Raw genomic sequence first — 24,725 nt, 5'->3', positions numbered from 1 at the left:
TATTAATGATTGCATTTTTCACAAATGATTCTAACCGTACTAAATGGTCAACGGTACTGCGATTCTTTCGAAAGCCACACTGGATATTTGTAAGTAAATTATTTGATTCCAAGTACCATGTTAATCTATTGTTGACCATGCGTTCCATGGTTTTGCAAACGCAACTGGTCAATGAAATGGGTCTATAATTTGAGGGATCACTGTGATCCCGTCCAGGTTTCGGTATGGGTATTACTATGGCATCACGCCAGGAAGAAGGAAACTTACCTGTTGTCCATATATCATCAAAAATCAACAAAAGGGTTTCTAAACACGGTTCTGGTAAGTGCTTTAGGAGTTGATAGTGTACATTATCAGCTCCTGTAGCAGTATCATGAGCTTGTCCAAGAGCGGTATGAAGTTCATGGATCGAAAATATTTCATTATAATCTTCCCCATTATCCGATTTAAAATGTATAGTTTTCTGTTCCTGCTGTTTTTTAAATTTTTGGAATTGAGGGACATAATTTGAGGAAGAAGAATGTTTAGCTAACGTTTCACCTAGTTTATTTGCAATATCCGATTTATTAGTTAGTAGTTCATCCCCATTCTTAAGATGGTGGACGCTACATTTAGAACCCTTACCTTTAATTTTTTGTATCATGTTCCATACCTTGGACATGGGCGTTCGCGAGTTTATCTTGGAAACATAATGTTGCCAAGATTGCCGTTTATTTTGTTTAAACGTACGCCTGGCTTTAGCATTGAAGATTTTATATTTATTCAAATTATGAACCATGGGATGGCGACGGAAATAGTGTTCAGCCTTTTTCCGTGCCTTCCTAGCTTGTTTGCAGTCATTATTGAACCATGGTTTACGGATGTGTGGATTAGTAGAGGACTTAGGAATACATTCATCTGCAATTTTGTTTAATTCATCTGAAAATAATTGTACAGGATCAGTCGCATCAATAAATAGAGCAGGTTTTAATTTATTGGATGCAAGCATTTCAAATAAAGTCCAGTTGGCCTTAGTGAAGTTCCATCTTGTTGAAGGAGGAGTGAGTGAGTGAGTTAATATTTAAAGTCACATCGGCAATATTTCAGCCATATAGTGACTATAACAAATTAGACAATACATCAATTTAGAATATAAACCTGTCGACAAAGGACAGTAAAAGTACTAGATTATCACAGATGTAGATTTAAAACTAGTAAATGATCATAAAACTTCACAATTCATATAATACAATACATTACAATACAACGTAAAAGTGGTCTATGGATCACCAGCAACCAAAAGGTAGGTCACCATACCGGGGACCATGGGGACTTACAGTACCTTTGCTACCTGCAAGGACCCCGGCAGGATTTACACCATCCCTTCAGTTACTGGTGATTATGGACAAGTTGAGCCAAACTTAAAACTAACAAATATTCTACGATTAAAAACCTGGTATATATAAATTACTTTGAATGAAGAGGGTTTACGCACCCTCTCAGGGGGACAATAATTTTACGCTACGTCAACCCCCATCAAGGGTACAACCACTAACAATCTCAGTTAAGAACTATATACTACCAATTTATAAAATATATAACTGTAGACATCAAAATTTATTAATCAATTCAATTTCCTTTAAAAATCCAAGAATTAAATGAGAGCTTAGGTTAAAAAGATCCTTGAGTGATGAAACTTTGAAATAGTTATCCCTTGTGATGGAAAAATCAACACAGTCAAGCAGGACATGCTTGACTGTGATTCTTTCATCACAAGGGATGCAGAATGGAGGATCTTCACCTTTTAAAATATACTCCTGAGTGTAACGTGAGTGACCAATACGACATCGTCTTAAAATGACCTCTTCAAATCTGGACTTACAGCCCAAGTAGGTGTAACCAATATTAGGTTTAATTTCATGTAATTTATTGATACCTACTTGGGCGTCCCACTTCTGCTGCATTAAATCTCGGATGTAAGATCTAATCATGGGTTTGAAATCAGTGTACGGGATCAGAAGTGGTGTCACAGATTTGTTGAGTGCTGCTTTTGCAGCATTATCGGCCATGGTGTTACCAACAATTCCGACATGGCTGGGTAACCAACAAAAAACGATGTCGTATTGGCCAGTAGCTAGAGAATTATACAATTCAATAATTTCGAGTAAAAGTGGATGTTGATGTGACATATTATGAATAGCCTGCAGGCACGAAAGAGAATCAGAAAATATAATAAACCTCTGATATTTTGACTGTGTACTAATATATTTGAGAGCTACTAGAATGGCATTGGCTTCAGCTGTGAAAATAGAACAGTTATCAGGTAATCTGGATGAGATAGTCTTGGATCCAATGACAGTGGCACTGGCAACGGTGTCACCATCCTTGGATCCATCTGTAAAGATTGATTTGTAAGTATCATATGAATTTCTTAATTCATTATATTGTTGTTGATAAACCAGCAGGTTTGTTTCAGATTTCTTTTGTTTAGTTAAGGTTAGGTCCACCACTGGTTTCACTAACTGCCATGGCGGAGAAGACAAAAGCTGAGTAGGGGCTATAGTGTCAAGATTTATTTTAGCAGCAGAAATATGGTATTGTATTCTTATTCCAAGTGGTGGAATAAGAGATGATTTTTTTTTATAGAGATTTTCGTAAAGGGGATTAAAAACACAGTCATATGCTGGATTCGAGTGATTAGAATATAATTTAGAGACATATTGTAAAGACAATTTTATGCGACGGTGTTTTAGGGATGGCTCATCAGCCTCCACATACAGACTATTAATGGGTGAAGTCCTGAAGGCACCAAGGCAAAGCCTCAGACCTTGATGATGAATTGTATCCAATAATTTTAAATTACTTTTACAGGCTCCACCATAAATGATGGAGCCATAATCCAGTTTAGATCGGATAAGTGCTCTGTAAAGTTGGAGGAGGGTTTTCTGATCCCCTCCCCACTTGGAATTTGAAACAACTTTCAGCAAGTCAAGTGCTTTCAGACATTTATTTTTCAAATACTTTATATGCGGTAAGAAGGTCAAATGGTGATCGAAAATGATGCCCAAAAACTTGGCCTCCTTTACAACTTTAATAGGATTGCCAGCTAAAACTAGTTCTGGGTCTTTATGAGGTTTGTATTTTCTGCAAAAGTGGATGCAGTTTGTTTTAGATTTTGAAAATTTAAAACCATTTTCTAATGCCCATTTATGAATTTTATTTAGACATAATTGCAGTTGCCTTTCGACAGTATTCATATTTTTACCACAGCATGAAATATTAAAATCATCAACAAACAGTGATCCATCAATTGAATTGCTTAAAACTTTTGAAAGGCTATTAATTTTAATACTAAATAAAGTGACAGACAAAATACTGCCTTGTGGGACACCCTGATCCTGATGATAATGATCAGACAGGGTAGAACCCACGCGGACTTGAAAATGCCTGTCGGTTAAAAACTCAGATATGAATTGCGGCAAACGGCCACGTAATCCAAAATCGTGTAAATCTTTTAAAATACCATGTTTCCATGCAGTGTCATATGCTTTTTCTAAGTCGAAAAAGATAGACACTGCATGTTGTTTATTTATTATTGCATTTTTAACAAATGATTCTAACCGTACTAAATGGTCAACGGTACTGCGATTCTTTCGAAAGCCACACTGAATATTTGTAATTAAATTATTTGATTCCAAGTACCATGTTAATCTATTGTTGACCATGCGTTCCATGGTTTTGCAAACGCAACTGGTCAATGAAATTGGTCTATAATTTGAGGGATCACTGTGATCCCGTCCAGGTTTCGGTATGGGTATAACTATGGCATCACGCCAGGAAGAAGGAAACTTACCTGATGTCCATATATCATCAAAAATCAACAAAAGGGTTTCTAAACACGGTTCTGGTAAGTGCTTTAGGAGTTGATAGTGTACATTATCAGCTCCTGTAGCAGTATCATGAGCTTGTCCAAGAGCGGTATGAAGTTCATGGATCGAAAATATTTCATTATAATCTTCCCCATTATCCGATTTAAAATGTATAGTTTTCTGTTCCTGCTGTTTTTTAAATTTTTGGAATTGAGGGACATAATTTGAGGAAGAAGAATGTTTAGCTAACGTTTCACCTAGTTTATTTGCAATATCCGATTTATTAGTTAGTAGTTCATCCCCATTCTTAAGATGGTGGACGCTACATTTAGAACCCTTACCTTTAATTTTTTGTATCATGTTCCATACCTTGGACATGGGCGTTCGCGAGTTTATCTTGGAAACATAATGTTGCCAAGATTGCCGTTTATTTTGTTTAAACGTACGCCTGGCTTTAGCATTGAAGATTTTATATTTATTCAAATTATGAACCATGGGATGGCGACGGAAATAGTGTTCAGCCTTTTTCCGTGCCTTCCTAGCTTGTTTGCAGTCATTATTGAACCATGGTTTACGGATGTGTGGATTAGTAGAGGACTTAGGAATACATTCATCTGCAATTTTGTTTAATTCATCTGAAAATAATTGTACAGGATCAGTCGCATCAATAAATAGAGCAGGTTTTAATTTATTGGATGCAAGCATTTCAAATAAAGTCCAGTTGGCCTTAGTGAAGTTCCATCTTGTTGAAGGAGGAACATCTGAGGGTAAGACAGATTTTAAAATAGTTGGGAAATGATCACTGCCACAGAGGTCTTCGTGGACGGACCATTCAAATTCGTATAATAAATCAGAGTGAGTGAGTGATAAATCCAGAGCAGAGTAGGTACCCGTACCGGGATGTAGATATGTGTTTGAACCATCGTTATAGATACATAAGTCATTGTTGGAAATGAAATCTTCCAAAAGTTTCCCCTTATTATTTGTCTGAACACTACCCCAAAGTGGATTGTGCCCATTCAGATCGCCCATAATAATACAGGGTTTGGGGAGTTGATCATAGAGAGCTTGAAGTTCAGACTGTCGAAGAGAAGAAGATGGTGGAATATATAGGGAGCACAATGTAAAAACAATGTGCAAAGTTACACGGATTGCAACAGCCTGAAGGGGAGTAGTAAGTTGAACCGGGCTATGGATAACGCCGTGTTTCATTAGAATTGAGGAACCCCCAGTGGCTTTAGCACCAGGAGGTGAAAAGACATTATAGGAGGTATAACCTCGTATATCAAATTGATCAGTATCTTTGTAGTATGTTTCTTGTAAACAAATCGCAGATGGTTTGAAATCTTGAATCAAGAGTTGTAAGTCATTATAGTTATTCCTAAGTCCTCTACAGTTCCATTGTAATATATTTGATGACTTATTCATGGTGGCTCAATGGGTGATCTCTCACGCGAACGTGAGGAACAAGAGCTCCTACGGCTACTGTTTGACGATGGCGTCACATCCATGTCAAGAGCACCAAAGGGATTGTGGAGAGATACCTCCTCAGAAGAGGGGGTATCAAGCGTTTGTTTTTTGTTTGACTTTTGATTTCTGTCTAACCTTTTTCTTTCTTTTTTCGATAACTTTTGTTGCGTCATTGCTGGTTCCACAGAAATTGTCTGAGTCTCAGCTGGAGAGGTAGAGGATGATGAAGCTGGGTGATGGTCAGATACGACTGGCTGAGTGACAGACGAAGTTTGGACAGGTCGATCAGACTTGACCCATGTCAACTCAGTCTGACACAGAACAGAGGAAGAGGTTGTAACAGATTTAGCTACAGCAGCAGAAAAATTTAAAGTGGAAGTGGGTGTTGACTGATTGGTAACAAGCTTTCTTGCGTCTGCAAAACTGATATTTCTTTCGCACTTTAATTTTAGAATTTTCATTTCTGTTTGATAAACAGGGCAGAATTTAGAAGAGGCCATGTGTTGGCCAGCACAGTTTGCACATTTCAGATCGTGGTTACAATCTGTACTGTCATGGTTGTCACTACAACGATGACAGACCATGGGGCGCGTGCAAGTTTTGGAACCATGTCCAAATTTTTGACATTTATAACATCGGAGTGGATTGGGGACATACACCTCCACTCCGATGTTGACATAACCAGCTTTAATTGAATTGGGAATAGACGAAAGGGCAAACGTGAATAAATACGTGTTCGTAGGAACAATATTGGATTTATCATCCTTTCTGGTAAAGCGTTTGACCCCCTGAACTCCTTGACTTTTTAGTTCAGCCACAATTTCCTCCTCTGACATTTCCGATAAGGAACGGGTCCGGTCACGGACAATGCCACGGCAAGAGTTCAGAGTCCGGTGAGGAGAAACAGTAACCTTCACATTAGCAAACTGAGATATTGACATCAAATTGATTGATTGCTGCTTTCGCATACATTCCACCAAAAGAGATCCACTACGCAAACGCGTCACATTTTTCACCTCCCCACAATAGCCATGAACAGCTTTAGATATAGCAAAGGGGTTTAATTTAATTGGTTCATGATCTGCAGCTTCGACCACAAGGAATCGAGCCCAGGAATCAACATGTGTATCAGTTTCATCAGATGTACTTGTATCTAAATGTCTCCGTTTAGAACCAGGATGATTGAGAGCCATATTGAAAGGAAAGTTTTCAGCAACCCTGCTCCCCACCCACCATGGAGTGTCAACAAGGACAGTGTTAAATTGCATCGGATCTCCAGGATGCAAACACCAGGGATACAGGGTTGTTATACGCCAGTGAATATGACACAAATAGCAATATTTGTATACCAAAATAAATGCCAGGCTGGTTCTGCCCATGACAAGAAAATGGATGCATATTGAATTTGGAGGTCAACAACACCAGATTGGCCCATGAGCCACCGCCTTCTGGCATAGGACTCTAGGCAAAAATTTATATCATAACATTTTGGTTAACAACATTCAAGGACAGCAATCAAAAAAAGCTGAACTATTTCAACATGAATGTATTCCATGCGCAGGGCATGGCGTGACCAGCCGATTGATAGAATCGGGCCAATTCTACCACCCGTCTAGGCGAAGTAAGGGTCGAAGTGGTGTGTTGGGCAAAAGGAACACCGGTTCCTGGCTCCAGTGCCCTCAACCACCAGAATCCCGTCCTCCGCCGACACAGGGGCGCAACCCACGGCAAACGGGTTGCCCAATTCGGTCGCCTTTTACGACCAGCAATGGGGTGCTGTGGACAAATTCTACCCCGAGTCCACACGGGGGAAGAGCTATTAGCGTTATCCAGCACTCACCACGAGGAGGTTGCTCTTCACGAGTGCCGCAACACCTGTGAAAGATAGTCTCCACTGATTACCAAACCGCACAGATCTTAAATAATGATGTTCCTTAGGATGGCTAGATACATTGTCTTGGGTTGAAGTTGGCTTGTCTCTCTTGTTTTCAGCTTGTTTCGTTGTGTCGGGCATGTGCTCGTGGGGTTGGCTATCATCCAGAACGAGTGGTTATATACAGTGGCAGTGAAACCATGTAGTGTGTTGCTGTAGAGTGACAGGAGGTTCCTCCCTTTGTAAGGTATGTAGGGTATATACAGTGGCAGTGTAACAGTGTAGTGTGTTGCTGTAGAGTGACAGGAGGTTCCTCCCTTCGTAAGGTATGTAGGGTATATACAGTGGCAGTGTAACCGTGTAGTGTGTTGCTGTAGAGAGACAGGAGGTTCCTCCCTTCGTAAGGTATGTAGGTTATATACAGTGGCAGTGTAACCGTGTAGTGTGTTGCTGTAGAGTGACATGTGGTACCTCTCCTACGTAAGGTATATTGGTTATATACAGTGGCAGTGTAACCGTGTAGTGTGTTGCTAGTGTGACATGAGCTACCTCCCCTTCGTAAGGTATGTAGGTTATATACAGTGGCAGTGTAACCCTGTAGTGTGTTGCTGTAGAGAGACAGGTGGTACCTCCCCTACGTAAGGTATATTGGATATATACAGTGGCAGTGTAACCGTGTAGTGTGTTGCTAGTGTGACATGAGTTACCTCCCCTACATAAGGTATGTAGGTTATATACAGTGGCAGTATAATCATGTAGTGTGTTGCTATTGTGACATGAGTTACCTCCCCTACGTAAGGTATGTAGGTTATATACATTGGCAGTGTAACCGTGTAATGTGTTGCTGTAGAGTGACATGCTAGAATACACTGTTGCAGTTGGCTGCAGTTGGGAGGATGTGTGGCAGGAGAATTCCGTTGATGTATCTTTGAGCCATAATATTGTCATGGATATGGATCAAACCTGTCTTTTCCATGATAAGAGATATCCGCCCATATCATAACGCTACCCCCACCAAACCTGTCAACTTCATATACACAGTTTCCAGCATAACGTTCTACCTGACGTTTGTAGATCTGTGCTCGTCCATCCCCTCGACGGAGGAGAAATCTTGATTCGTGCTGAACCAGACATCTTTCAATCGCAGTTGAGGCCAGACCCTGTGTTGACGACACCAGTGCGGATATTGTTGACGATGATGTCGACTTAACATGACGCGTCCAACAGGACGTGTTGCTGTAAACCTGCCGCTCTTCTTTCGCGTAGGTGGCACAGTCGGATGTAGCGATCATGGGCGGGGCTGGTTACTCTTGGTCGTCCCGACCTTGGCCGATCATGTGTTGACCAATGCTGTTGAAACCGATCCTAATGCCTTGTGATGGTGCCGGGTGCTACATTGAAAACCAGCTGATCGGTTCGATTGACTGTCACTGGTCGTTTGATGCAGATGCCATGCAATCAAAAGCCCTGCACTTTAATACTGTCAATAGTGCTGCTGGACATGCAGTACGTGCAGCTCCCTGACCCTGCACTGGAAGCGTTTTTCCGAATCGTACATCTTTCCCGACTGATGGTTTGCATGTCCTTGTTGCGATCATTTGGTTCCGGGAAATTTGTCATTGACTCTATAACACATGAAACCTCTTCCTTGTGCCCCTCTTGATCCGCTAATTTTGCATTTATGGCCAAAAATATTCGTTTGCGATTCTTATTTAAAGAGTTTTCGTACGCTATTCGTACCCTATTCATTTGCATGACCTGACTTAAACACGGGGAAGTATAAATACTACAATCATTTTATGAAACTCTTGAATATGTTCTGGGTTTTTTTCTGGTTCCCTTTCGCTCGTCAGATACCAAACATCTACACTCGCTTTTGCAATTCAGATCTATGTCACTTCAGCCTTTCTAGTCCGTATATTACTTTTATTAGCCAAACTCACTCACCCGGTAAATAGGAAATATAACTGTGGAGAAATTGTAAATTTGTCAGCCACCTTACATTTCGGAGAAGCGTTAAACAAATAACAAATAACAAAAAGTGTGGATGTAATTATATTACTTGTGTAAACATACTGCATTTAATCATACATGCTGTTTTGTTTGTTTTATATTTTTTCAGGAAAGCAGAAAAAAAACAGGCAAATCAGGGATTATGGCGTCAACGACAGAAGGTTAAAAGTTTTTTTTTAATTTGTCCGTTTGTATAGTGTTGACAAATGTATTGGTCGAACTACATTAGTTTTAGCACAGTGTATTACTGGTCAGATATTCCCAGACATTTCAGTTTTAAATTACATTTTATCTGGTCATAAATATTGTTACAATATACAAAACGTTGACGTCATGTTACTGCTTGTTGTTTTCATCTTACGCCAACATTTCTTTGAGAGGCATCTAGAAGTTGTGATACTAAGTAAGAAAATATTTATTGATAAACAACTTCTGTATCACAATTAGGAGCGACGTTTGAGTGTAGGTTCGAACACTGTTATCAAGCAAGTGGTGTACACAGTATGGTTGACAAGTATATGTACAGGTAGGAGGCAATGTTAAAACAGTAGAGTAGATACCAGCTCCAGCATTTTAAGGTACACTGGAACACTCTTTCTACCAAGATTTCAAAGAGCGTCTACGACTTTCACTTAAAGTTGTTTAATCAAGCTTACAACATTCAAGGCAACAATAAAGCTGTTAAAACGTTCATGGCAGACATGTTAGGACATTTCCAAACTTGACGCATTTGTGACAAAAGTTATGTCTGATGCAATGCGTGTTTTTTTTTCAAGGGAACAGTTCACTTGCCTTTGCATGTGTTTGTGATGACTGCCACCGGTGGAGCAGGATACGGTCACCTTCTCGCGAACACCTGGTATTGTCACTGTTTGATAGTCATAAACGCATGCTCATGAAATAGTCAGGCTCGTATAGTCGACGAGATTTCTTATGAATATTGAAAGGGTTGTGTCGCATTTATGTAATGAATAACGTGCATTTTGTTTTTGTTGTAGAAGATGGTGCCTTCGAAGCATATTTCCCGGATAATAAACGTGAGCTACTTTCACTTCACCTTTTACGTTTCCCAGGCCTGTCCTTGATGGAAGGATGTTTACTAACACTGTGTTCAGTATAATATACACCGTCGACGCAGGAGAATATTCAGTCTCATTTATCTACGGAAGATGTTTCATTAAAACCTCATTGGCAATGATGTATAATATATAAATAAAAGAAATTGATACCCGATAATTCAAAATGCGTGACTGATGGTCTAAGACCCTTTAAAAAAGTAGGGGATACTCGGAAACAACTTAAAATTTTGAAAGAAAAAACGTTGACAACAAAGGGTGTCAGTATGTTGTCCCGATAGTATTGTTTGGTGGCCATTCCTTGCACAATATGTATTGGGATGGGGTCAGTCGTAGTGATGCCAGGTCGCAGGTTCACATTGACTTACGTTCACTTTGATGTTCACTTCCTATCAAGGAAGTTCAAAGCCAATCATGACTCACTGAAAAACATGGCACATGACCAGCGATCATTACCCATGATGTGACGGTGTGTACACCATTGACGTCTGTCAGCACTATAACGATGTGTAATACCCCCAATCTGCTGGGCGACGCTCTTCTGTGCTCTTCGCGCTCTGAGGGAGCGCCATAGGTTTCCAAACTTTTCGGCTATCTTGGGGTTACGATCTGATTACGATCAGATAGCGACTTGAAGACCCTTGACATAAACAACCCAAAATGTGGCGATCTTGCACGATCAGTTCCAAGTCCTTTTGCGATCCAAGGCAATCAGGATGCGATCCAGTGGCTCTCTATCATTGCGATCTAATGCGCTCTACTCCGATCCGAGAGCGATCTCGGCGACCTGTGGAGATCCACTGGCGCTCAATTAGCGCTCTTTAGGATCCTATAGCGACCCCATCGCCGAATTTTGGGTCCAATCCTACAAAACTCGTAACGTTCTGAGGCACTCAGTTCTACGCTTGGTAGCAGAGAGGTAGGTCCCCGTCTTAAGTGGCGAGCCGTCGAGCATGGAGATAAGCTGCATGTAGACGATTTCTAATCACCTGACCCAAGACTTGTACTCTAACAGCCTGATGCAAGTATGCAGCAATTTGATTCGCCGTTTGAGATAGATATAGTATAGCATGATTTCGGATCATCTTTGTGGAGACGTTATGTACAGCAAGGAAACACTCGAAACATGATATCGTCTTTGTGGAGACGTTATGTACAGCAAGGAAACACTCGAAACACGATATCGTCTTTGTGGAGACGTTATGTACAGCAAGGAAACACTCGAAACATGATATCGTCTTTGTGGAGACGTTATGTACAGCAAGGAAACACTCGAAACATGATATCGTCTTTGTGGAGACGTTATGTACAGCAAGGAAACACTCGAAACACGATATCGTCTTTGTGGAGACGTTATGTACAGCAAGGAAACACTCGAAACATGATATCGTCTTTGTGGAGACGTTATGTACAGCAAGGAAACACTCGAAACACGATATCGTCTTTGTGGAGACGTTATGTACAGCAAGGAAACACTCGAAACATGATATCGTCTTTGTGGAGACGTTATGTACAGCAAGGAAACACTCGAAACATGATATCGTCTTTGTGGAGACGTTATGTACAGCAAGGAAACACTCGAAACACGATATCGTCTTTGTGGAGACGTTATGTACAGCAAGGAAACACTCGAAACATGATATCGTCTTTGTGGAGACGTTATGTACAGCAAGGAAACACTCGAAACATGATATCGTCTTTGTGGAGACGTTATGTACAGCAAGGAAACACTCGAAACATGATATCGTCTTTGTGGAGACGTTATGTACAGCAAGGAAACACTCATGGCTTGCTACGGACCGGTTGTCCACGTGTGACGTCACGTCAACAAGACAACCATTTACGGTGGATGCATCAAAAGAATTTATACTAAACTGGAACATTAACAGCTTGGACAATTCCTAGGTTGGGACCAATTATGGCAGAGCCGTATGCAAGAAGTTGAGGGGCCACAACATCCTGGGGGGATGAGATGTTGGCTATGACAGGAGTTTTTTCACCACCCCTTTGTTAGAGATTGTCACTCTTCTTCTTCTTACCAGGTGTGGGTTTTATCAATGAATTATGATAAAACATTGATCAGACAAATGATCAAATATTATGTTGCTATTTTCAAAAACATAACGTTTACACAACTTTATATGAAGCACATTGTTTTCCATGAGTAGATATAAACTTCATCCTGAGAGTTAAATTGACTTTTCCTTCTTAATGTGTTTTCACAGTTACGCTGTACTTGACAAAAAAGGGAGGACGTGTGCTGAGGGTTACTTTCCATGACACCTCCTCATGGTGTCATGAAATAACCTGGATCTGTACACTTATACCCGACAACTACTCCACCTATTTCAACTCAGAATTGCCGAAACAGTTATCTGCGTTGAAGGAGCAGTTTGCAACTCATGGACGCCTGACCAGCATACAGATCGACCAGTGGATGTTTGTCTTCGGATATGACACAGGGGATACAGCCAGTGATATGCTGCGTGGATATACAAGTCTTAAAAAAATAATTTTGAAGTTTCTCCATGACATTGATGCACATGTGACAGATATCACGATGAAGTCACAAGTAAAGACAGTAGATGCAGCAGCAGTAAGGAGAGACCAAGACCAAGGTATTGTGTTGAACTTGTATACTTAGAGTATATCATGTTTGTCTTTGTACTGATGTCTGTGTAATGATAGACTATTGTATTCAACTTGTATAGTTGGATGCTATTTTATGTCGCCAAACGCTGGTAAGTATGTGTATGTTACTCGTGCATCGATTCAGGTTCATTTCAACCCAATTCAGCATCAAGGGCTTATAGGAAACGAATAGTCTGCAAGTTGCTTGCACTTTGAAACATTATATGTGTCAGGATATTAATCACTGCTTACGTTTCACTAAATTGGAGCAAATATCACGAAGTAATCATGCAAGTGTTTTTTGAGATGGTAACTATCCTGGGGCAGTTTACAAATTGGTGCTTCTCGAGATGCTAGAGAACTAAAAATTGAATAAAACCGCTTTGGGGTTAATGTTTCGTAGTTTCACGTGCTGTGTCATTTTTTAATGTAAAAAGGGTATCACACGATTGTGTTTTGGAATTGTTTATATCCTATACTTATCCTATATTTATACATATACATTGTATTTCGCGAGCTTTGGAGAGCTAAATACAAAGTGTTTATTCCTAGTACGTCGTGTTGTAGTGGAAAGAGCGTCTGCCCGGAAGAATGTCGATGGTTTGGTCCCTCTCATACCAAAAGACATTGACACATGTACTTGTTGTTACCCTGCCTAGCTCTCGTTATTAAGGGGATACAAGAAGGACTGGTCTGCTCAGAGTCAGTATGCAAGGGCATTCATGTTAAACTGCGGCATGGTATCTCAGTAGGCTAGCACTATAAAACTGGCATGAGTCCGGACTAGTACAAGCAGCCACTCACATATGTGTACTCACACTATAAAATATGTGTTTAGAATGTAAACACATACAAGACATGTTCAGATCTAAACATGTTTAGGAATGCGTTTAAATCCAAAACGGAATGTACATTTGGCCTTACAGTCTGGCCACCACGTAAACACATGTTTAGAATGTAAACACGTTCAAACATGTTTTAAAAAAGTGCATATCATTAGGCAAAAAATGAAATTAGATGTGGAAATCAGATTCACAGACACTTGCATACACATATACCACCAGGACTTACACCGAACGTGGTACAATGTCAAAATAAAAATGTATAAGTAAACCAAGCCCGATTAATGGTGACAAGCAACACAGTGACGACAACAGTCTCTGTAGCACAGGTTGGTTTGAAGACATGTTAAGCTTGAGCAGATAGCTGAAACGCATCTTGCTTCGCGGAGAAAAGGGAAAAGTATGTCATGGCACATGCTGTCCAAGCACGTTTCTTCATCCTTTTTAAGAAGAGATTCACGTTTAGTTCCCCGAATTTATTATCTGAATTATTTCATCATATCAAAATAGTCACGTTAAGTTCCCCGCAACAGTGAGGGAATTCGCATTTTTATTCATAGTTAATATTCAACTGCACAACAACGGTAGCAGAGCGTGGTTTTCTGTTACATTTCCATTTGAACTAAAAGCCTTATTAGAATTGTACTTAGATATTAGATAGCCAGTGTAGAGCAGCTATGTCGGAAACTGGAATAGATAGCCACTATAGAGCAGCTATGTCGGAAACTGGAATAGTTAGCCAGTGTGGAGCAGCTATGTCGGATACTGGAATAGATATCCAGTGTTGACCAACTATGTCGAAAACTGGAATAGATATCCAGTGTAGACCAGCTATATCGGAAACTGGAATAGATAGTCAGTGTAAACCAACTATGTCGGATACTGGAATAGATATCCAGTGTAGACCAACTATGTCGGAAACTGGAATAGATATCCAGTGTAGAGCAGCTATGTCGGAAACTGGAATAGATAGCCAGTGTAGACCAACTATGTCGGATACTGGAATAGATATCCAGTGTAGAGCAGCTATGTCGGAAACTGGAATAGATAGCCAGTGCAGACCAACTATGTCGGAAACTGGAATAGATAGCCACTATAGAACAGCTATGTCGGAAACTGGAATAGATATCCAGTGTAGAGCAGCTATGTCGGAAACTGGAATAGATAGCCAGTGTAGACCAACTATGTCGGAAACTGGAATAGATAGCCACTATAGAACAGTTATGTCGGAAACTGGAATAGATAGCCAGTGTAGACCAACTATGTCGGAAACTGGAATAGTTAGCCAGTGTGGAGCAGCTATATCGGAAACTGGAATAGCTAGCCACTATAGAACAGCTATGTCGGAAACTGGAATAGATAGCCAGTGTAGAACAGGTATGTCGGAAACTGGAATAGATATCCAGTGTAGACCAACTATGTCGGAAACTGGAATAGATCTAGATATCCAGTGTAGAGCAGCTATGTCAGAAACTGGAATAGATATCCAGTGTAGATGTTGACTTGAAACAGATGATATTCTGGTCAGACAACATGAACGTGTTTTACTGTATTAGAAATAACAGCAGGCTTGTCAAACCTTTCGTGGCCAAGAGGGTAGGTGAAATCCCGGATGTTACAAGTCCTTCACAGTGGAGACATACTCCTACAGAAGCAAATCCTGCTGACTTGATTAGTCGAGGAGCAACAGTTCAACAGTTGGTAGCTAGTTCATTGTGGTGGTCAGGTCCCTCTTATTTAATAAGAGATGAAACTGAATGGCCATAAACTAAGCTGAAATCTATCAAGGTAGATGAGCAAATGAATAGAAAAAGAATTCAATCTGCAAGTTTTCTTTTGGTGCCCTGCGTTTATCTGTCTTGTGATTCTTAGCCGTTTTGCGGCTTCTGCGCTTTCCCTTAATCTCCCCCCTCCCCCAATAAAATTGCAGACATTGCTGAGTGTTTTCCTAAAACGGTAACTTCCTACTTGTCTAGCATGTTTGTTTAAGCAATATACATCAATATAAAATAAACAATTGATAAAAACTGTGCAAAATTGTGTCTGATTTGTCCATTTAGGCATTCAACATTTCCTTCTACATAATTCCAAGTCCAGCTAGGAGTAGTACAGCATTGTGATCATCGTTCCTGGTTGCAAAGACGCTGTCTCTTCTCACTCTTAAGGGCATGGTCGACACTTCTTCTTTGGTGACATAAAACTAACTGATCTTTGAGGCCTGTGGTCTCAGTATTGGTTTGCTGAACATGCAGTATATCAATGGATTTAAATGTCTACGTCACTTTTGGAGATTATTTGTTTGTTCGTAGTTTGCCGGAGACTGTGTGCATGTTTTCTTTTGTGGAGCGATCTCGCCTGCCGGTTATATCGTCTGTTTTAAGCCATTTCTCCTTTTTCAAGTTTTGAATTTGACTAAAATGCCCTAAAGTATTAAAATCTGCAGCAAAGCTGCTACATGTACGAATGTTGACTTTACCTGCCGTTTGAGGTCAACTCCCTTCCCTACTGACCTGTCTTTTGTCGTAACTCCCTAAAACGTTTTTGGATTGTGTTGTCACTGGCACGTGAATGCATCTAATCTACACTAACTTGATAAATTTTCTCTTGTCATCATTTGTTCACAGAAACACCGCCTAGAGGGAAGACTGATCATGACGTACCATGCAAAGACAAACATGAGGTCGATGAGGACGTCTCCCAATCACATCCCCAGAAGAAGGAAGGTGACGATGACTTCTCTTCTCTGTCACATTCCGATACTTACATGTAACGGTCTTCCATGTACATAGACTCACTCCAGTGTTGACAGTGAGTCGATTGATGTGACATGTACATTGACTCACTCCACTGTTGACAGTAAGTAGATAGAGGTGACATGTACATTGACTCACTCTAGTGTTGACAGTGAGTAGACAGAGGTGACATGTACATTGACTCACTCCAGTGTTGACAGTGAGTAGATAGAGGTGACATGTACATTGACTCCCTCCAGTGTTGACAGTGAGTAGTTAGAGGTGACATGTACATTGACTCACTCCAGTGTTGACAGTGAGTAGATAGAAGGGACATGTACATTGACTCCCTCCAGTGTTGACAGTGAGTAGATAGAGGTGACATGTACATTGACTCACTCCAGTGTTGACAGTGAGTAGATAGAGGTGACATGTACATTGACTCACTCCAGTGTTGACAGTGAGTAGATAGAGGTGACATTTACATTGACTCACTCCAGTGTTGACAGTGAGTAGATAGAGGTGACATGTACATTGACTCCCTCCAGTGTTGACAGTGAGTAGATAGAGGTGACATGTACATTGACTCACTCCAGTGTTGACAGTGAGTGGATTGAGGTGACATTTACATTGACTCACTCCAGTGTTGACAGTGAGTAGATAGAGGTGACATGTACATTGACTCACTCCAGTGTTGACAGTGAGTAGATAGATGTGACATGTACATTGACTCACTCCAGTGTTGACAGTGAGTAGATAGGGGTGACATGTACATTGACTCACTCCAGTGCTGACATTGAGTAGATAGAGGTGACATGTACACTGACTCACTCTAGTGTTGACATTGAGTAGATAGAGGTGACATGTACATTGACTCACTTCAGTGTTCACAGTGAGTAGATAGAGGCGACATGTACATTGACTCACTAAAGTGATGACAGTGAGTAGACAGAGTAGACATGTACATTGACTCACTCCAGTGTTGACAGTGAGTAGATAGAGGTGACATGCAAATTGACTCACTCCAGTGTTGACAGTGAGTAGATAGAGGTGACATGTACATTGACTCCCTCCAGTGTTGACAGTGAGTAGATAGAGGTGACATGTACATTGACTCACTCCAGTGTTGACAGTGAGTAGATAGAGGTGACATGTACATTGACTCACTCCAGTGTTGACAGTGAGTAGATAGGGGTGACATGTACATTGACTCACTCCAGTGTTGACATCGAGTAGATAGAGGTGACATGTACATTGACTCACTCTAGTGTTGACATTGAGTAGATAGAGGTGACATGTACATTATCTCACTTCAGTGTTGACAGTGAGTAGATAGAGGCGACATGTACATTGACTCACTAAAGTGATGACAGTGAGTAGACAGAGTAGACATGTACATTGACTCACTCCAGTGTTGACAGTGAGTAGATAGAGGTGACATGCAAATTGACTCACTCCAGTGCTGACAGTGAGTAGATAGAGGTGACATGTACATTGACTCACTCCAGTGTCGACAGTGAGGAGATAGAGGTGACATGTACATTGACTCACTCCAGTGTTGACAGTGAGTAGATAGAGGTGACATGTACATTGACTCACTCCAGTGTTGACAGTGAGTAGATAGAGGTGACATTTACATTGACTCCCTCCAGTGTTGACAGTGAGTAGATAGAGGTGACATGTAAATTGACTCATTCCAGTGTTGACAGTGAGTAGATAGAGGTGACATGTACATTGACTCACTCCAGTGTTGACAGTGAGTAGATAGAGGTGACATTTACATTGACTCACTCCAGTGTTGACAGTGAGTAGATAGAGGTGACATGTACATTGACTCACTCCAGTGTTGACAGTGAGTAGATAGAGGTGACATGTACATTGACTCACTCCAGTGTTGACAGTGAGTAGATAGAGGTGACATGTACATAGACGCACTCCAGTGTTGACAGTGAGTAGATAGAGGTGACATGTACATTTACTCACTCCAGTGTTGACAGTGAGTAGATAGAGGTGACATGTACATTGACTCACTCCAGTGTTGACAGTGAGTAGATAGGGGTGACATGTACATTGACTCACTCCAGTGTTGACATTGAGTAGATAGAGGTGACATGTACATTGACTCACTCTAGTGTTGACATTGAGTAGATAGAGGTGACATGTACATTGACTCACTTCAGTGTTCACAGTGAGTAGATAGAGGCGACATGTACATTGACTCACTAAAGTGATGACAGTGAGTAGACAGAGTAGACATGTACATTGACTCACTCCAGTGTTGACATTGAGTAGATAGAGGTGACATGCAAATTGACTCACTCCAGTGCTGACAGTGAGTAGATAGAGGTGACATGTACATTGACTCCCTCCAGTGTTGACAGTGAGTAGATAGAGGTGACATGTACATTGACTCACTCCAGTGTTGACAGTGAGTAGATAGAGGTGACATGTACATTGACTCACTCCAGTGTTGACAGTGAGTAGATAGAGGTGACATGTACATTGACTCACTCCAGTGTTGACATTGAGTAGATAGAGGTGACATGTACATTGACTCACTCTAGTGTTGACATTGAATAGATAGAGGTGACATGTACATTGACTCACTTCAGTGTTGACAGTGAGTAGATAGAGGCGACATGTACATTGACTCACTAAAGTGATGACAGTGAGTAGACAGAGTAGACATGTACATTGACTCACTCCAGTGTTGACAGTAAGTAGATAGAGGTGACATGCAAATTGACTCACTCCAGTGCTGACAGTGAGTAGATAGAGGTGACATGTACATTGACTCACTCCAGTGTTGACATTGAGTAGATAGAGGTGACATGTATATTGACTCACTCTAGTGTTGACAGTGAGTAGACAGAGGTGACATGTACATTGACTCACTCCAGTGTTGACAGTGAGTAGATAGAGGTGACATGTACATTGACTCCCTCCAGTGTTGACAGTGAGTAGATAGAGGTGACATGTACATTGACTCACTCCAGTGTTGACAGTGAGTAGATAGAAGGGACATGTACACTGACTCACTCCAGTGTTGACAGTGAGTAGATAGAGGTGACATGTACATTGACTCCCTCCAGTGTTGACAGTGAGTAGATAGAGGTGACATGTACATTGATTCATTCCAGTGTTGACAGTAAGTAGATAGAAGGGACATGTACACTGACTCACTCCAGTGTTGACAGTGAGTAGATAGAGGTGACATGTACATTGACTCACTCCAGTGTCGACAGTGAGGAGATAGAGGTGACATGTACATTGACTCACTCCAGTGTTGACATTGAGTAGATAGAGGTGACATGTACATTGACTCACTCCAGTGTTGACAGTGAGTAGATAGAGGTGACATGTACATTGACTCACTCCAGTGTTGACAGTGAGTAGATAGAGGTGACATGTACATTGACTCCCTCCAGTGTTGACAGTGAGTAGATAGAGGTGACATGTACATTGACTCACTCCAGTGTTGACAGTGAGTAGATAGAGGTGACGTGTTCATTGACTCACTCCAGTGTTGACAGTGAAGATATAGATATAACCTGTACATTGACTCACTCCAGTGTTGACAGTGAGTAGATAGAGGTGACATGTACATTGACTCAATCCAGTGTTGACAGTGAGTAGATAGAGGTGACATGTACACTGACTCACTCCAGTGTTGACAGTGAGTAGATAGAGGTGACATGTACCTTGATTCATTCCAGTGTTGACAGTGAGTAGATAGAGGTGACATGTACCTTGATTCATTCCAGTGTTGACAGTGAGTAGATAGAGGTGACATGTACATTGACTCACTCCAGTGTTGACAGTGAGTAGATAGAGGTGATATGTACATTGACTCACTCCGGTGTTGACAGTGAGTAGATAGAAGGGACATGTACATTGACTCCCTCCAGTGTTGACAGTGAGTAGATAGAGGTGACATGTACATTGACTCACTCCAGTGTTGACAGTGAGTAGATAGAGGTTACATGTACATTGACTCACTCCGGTGTTGACAGTGAGTAGATAGAGGTGACATGTACATTGACTCACTCCAGTGTTGACAGTGAGTAGATAGAGGTGATATGTACATTGACTCACTCCTGTGTTGACAGTGAGTAGATAGAAGGGACATGTACATTGACTCCCTCCAGTGTTGACAGTGAGTAGATAGAAGGGACATGTACATTGACTCCCTCCAGTGTTGACAGTGAGTAGATAGAGGTGACATGTACATTGACTCACTCCAGTGTTGACAGTGAGTAGATAGAGGTGACATGTACATTGACTCACTCCAGTGTTGACAGTGAGTAGATAGAAGGGACATGTACATTGACTCCCTCCAGTGTTGACAGTGAGTAGATAGAGGTGACATGTACATTGACTCCCTCCAGTGTTGACAGTGAGTAGATAGAGGTGACATGTACATTGACTCACTCCAGTGTTGACAGTGAGTAGATAGAGGTGACATGTACATTGACTCACTGCAGTGTTGACAGTGAGTAGATAGAGGTGACATGTACATTGACTCACTCCAGTGTTGACAGTGAGTAGATAGAGGTGACATGTACATTGACTCACTCCAGTGTTGAAAGTGAGCAGATAGAGGTGACATGTACCTTGATTCATTCCAGTGTTGACAGTGAGTAGATAGAGGTGACATGTACATTGACTCACTCCAGTGTTGACAGTGAGTAGATAGAGGTGACATGTACATTGACTCACTCCAGTGTTGACAGTGAGTAGATAGAGGTGACATGTACATTGACTCACTCCAGTGTTGACAGTGAGTAGATTGAGGTGACATGTACTTTGATTCATTCCAGTGTTGACAGTAAGTAGATAGAAGGGACATGTACACTGACTCACTCCAGTGTTGACAGTGAGTAGATAGAGGTGACATGTACATTGACTCCCTCCAGTGTTGACAATGAGTAGATAGAGGTGACATGTACATTGACTCACTCCAGTGTTGACAGTGAGTAGATAAAGGTGACTTGTAATTTGACTCACTCCAGTGTTGACAGTGAGTAGATAGAGGTGACATGGACATTGACTCCCTCCAGTGTTGACAGTGAGTAGATAGAAGGGACATGTACATTGACTCACTCCAGTGTTGACAGTGAGTAGATAGAGGTGACATGTACATTGACTCACTCCAGTGTTGACAGTGAATAGATAGAGGCGACATGTACATTGACTCTCTCCAGTGTTGACAGTAAGTAGATAGAGGTGACATGTACATTGACTCCCTCCAGTGTTGACAGTAAGTAGATAGAGGTGACATGTACATTGATTCAGTAAAGTGTTGACAGTGAGTAGATAGAGGTGACATGTACACTGACTCACTCCAGTGTTGACAGTGAGTAGATAGAGGTAACATGTACATTGACTCACTCCAGTGTTGACAGTAAGTAGATAGAGGTGACAGGTACATTGACTCACTCCAGTGTTGACAGTGAGTAGATAGAGGTGACATGTACATTGACTCACTCCATTGTTGACAGTGAGTAGATAGAGGTGACATGTACATTGACTCCCTCCAGTGTTGACAGTGAGTAGATAGAGGTGACATGTACATTGACTCACTCCAGTGTTGACAGTGAGTAGATAGAGGTGACATGTACATTGACTCACTCCAGTGTTGACAGTGAAGATATAGATATGACCTGTACATTGATTCCCTCCAGTGTAGACAGTGAGTAGATAGAGGTGACATGTACATTGACTCACTCCAGTGTTGACAGTGAGTAGATAGAGGTGACATGTACATTGACTCACTCCGGTGTTGACAGTGAGTAGATAGAAGGGACATGTACATTGACTCCCTCCAGTGTTGCCAGTAAGTAGATAGAGGTGACATGTACATTGACTCCCTCCAGTGTTGACAGTGAGTAGATAGAGGTGACATGTACATTGACTCCCTCCAGTGTTGACAGTGAGTAGATAGAGGTGACATGCACATTGACTCACTCCAGTGTTGACAGTGAGTAGATAGAGGTGACATGTACATTGACTCACTCCAGTGTTGACAGTGAGTAGATAGAAGGGACATGTACATTGACTCCCTCCAGTGTTGACAGTGAGTAGATAGAGGTGACATGTACATTGACTCACTGCAGTGTTGACAGTGAGTAGATAGAGGTGACATGTACCTTGATTCATTCAAGTGTTGACAGTGAGTAGATAGAGGTGACATGTACATTGACTCACTCCAGTGTTGACAGTGAGTAGATAGAGGTGACATGTACATTGACTCACTCCAGTGTTGACAGTGAGTAGATAGAGGTGACATGTACATTGACTCACTGCAGTGTTGACAGTGAGTAGATAAAGGTGACATGTACCTTGATTCATTCCAGTGTTGACAGTGAGTAGATAGAGGTGACATGTACATTGACTCACTCCAGTGTTGACAGTGAGTAGATAGAGGTGACATGTACATTGACTCACTCCAGTGTTGACAGTGAGTAGATAGAGGTGACATGTACATTGACTCACTCCAGTGTTGACAGTGAGTAGATAGAGGTGACATGTACATTGATTCATTCCAGTGTTGACAGTAAGTAGATAGAAGGGACATGTACACTGACTCACTCCAGTGTTGACAGTGAGTAGATAGAGGTGACATGTACATTGACTCCCTTCAGTGTTGACAGTGAGTAGATATAGGTGACATGTACATTGACTCACTCCAGTGTTGACAGTGAGTAGATAGAGGTGACATGTACATTGATTCACTCCAGTGTTGACAGTGAGTAGATAGAGGTGACATGTACATTGACTCACTCCAGTGTTGACAGTGAGTAGATAGAGGTGACATGTACATTGACTCACTCCAGTGTTGACAGTGAGTAGATAGAGGTGACATGTACCTTGATTCATTCCAGTGTTGACAGTGAGTAGATAGAGGTGACATGTACATTGACTCACTCCAGTGTTGACAGTGAGTAGATAGAGGTGACATGTACATTGACTCACTCCAGTGTTGACAGTAAGTAGATAGAGGTGACAGGTACATTGACTCACTCCAGTGTTGACAGTGAGTAGATAGAGGTGACATGTACATTGACTCCCTCCATTGTTGACATTGAGTAGATAGAGGTGACATGTACATTGACTCCCTCCAGTGTTGACAGTGAGTAGATAGAGGTGACATGTACATTGACTCACTCCAGTGTTGACAGTGAGTAGATAGAGGTGACATGTACATTGACTCACTCCAGTGTTGACAGTGAAGATATAGATATGACCTGTACATTGACTCCCTCCAGTGTAGACAGTGAGTAGATAGAGGTGACATGTACATTGACTCACTCCAGTGTTGACAGTGAGTAGATAGAGGTGACATGTACATTGACTCACTCCGGTGTTGACAGTGAGTAGATAGAAGGGACATGTACATTGACTCCCTCCAGTGTTGACAGTAAGTAGATAGAGGTGACATGTACATTGACTCCCTGCAGTGTTGACAGTGAGTAGATAGAGGTGACATGTACATTGACTCCCTCCAGTGTTGACAGTGAGTAGATAGAGGTGACATGTACATTGACTCACTCCAGTGTTGACAGTGAGTAGATAGAGGTGACATGTACATTGACTCACTCCAGTGTTGACAGTGAGTAGATAGAAGGGACATGTACATTGACTCCCTCCAGTGTTGACAGTGAGTAGATAGAGGTGACATGTACATTGACTCCCTCCAGTGTTGACAGTGAGTAGATAGAGGTGACATGTACATTGACTCACTGCAGTGTTGACAGTGAGTAGATAGAGGTGACATGTACATTGACTCACTCCAGTGTTGACAGTGAGTAGATAGAGGTGACATGTACATTGACTCACTGCAGTGTTGACAGTGAGTAGATAGAGGTGACATGTACCTTGATTCATTCCAGTGTTGACAGTGAGTAGATAGAGGTGACATGTACATTGACTCACTCCAGTGTTGACAGTGAGTAGATAGAGGTGACATGTACATTGACTCACTCCAGTGTTGACAGTGAGTAGATAGAGGTGACATGTACATTGACTCACTCCAGTGTTGACAGTGAGTAGATAGAGGTGACATGTACATTGATTCATTCCAGTGTTGACAGTAAGTAGATAGAAGGGACATGTACACTGACTCACTCCAGTGTTGACAGTGAGTAGATAGAGGTGACATGTACATTGGCTCCCTCCAGTGTTGACAGTGAGTAGATAGAGGTGACATGTACATTGACTCACTCCAGTGTTGACAGTGA

General features: G+C 41.4%; 1 long non-coding RNA gene across 1 annotated transcript in view; it reads left to right on the top strand.

Annotated features, from left to right (window-relative positions):
* The first annotated feature begins 7,459 nt into the window (after positions 1–7,459).
* Positions 7,460–24,725, top strand: part of LOC139477928 (uncharacterized) — an 85,219-nt gene continuing 67,953 nt past the window's right edge. Inside the window, exon 1 of the long non-coding RNA XR_011654163.1 lies at positions 7,460–7,596. This is a non-coding gene — a long non-coding RNA (uncharacterized lncRNA). The remainder of the gene's footprint in view (positions 7,597–24,725) is intronic.

This window comes from Haliotis cracherodii, unplaced genomic scaffold (genome assembly GCF_022045235.1).
Source record: "Haliotis cracherodii isolate W230 unplaced genomic scaffold, xgHalCrac1.p SCAF_37, whole genome shotgun sequence".
In the NCBI taxonomy this organism is placed as follows: domain Eukaryota; kingdom Metazoa; phylum Mollusca; class Gastropoda; order Lepetellida; family Haliotidae; genus Haliotis; species Haliotis cracherodii.
Note: the sequence above shows the minus strand (reverse complement) of the source record. Positions and strands in the feature narration are given on the sequence as shown.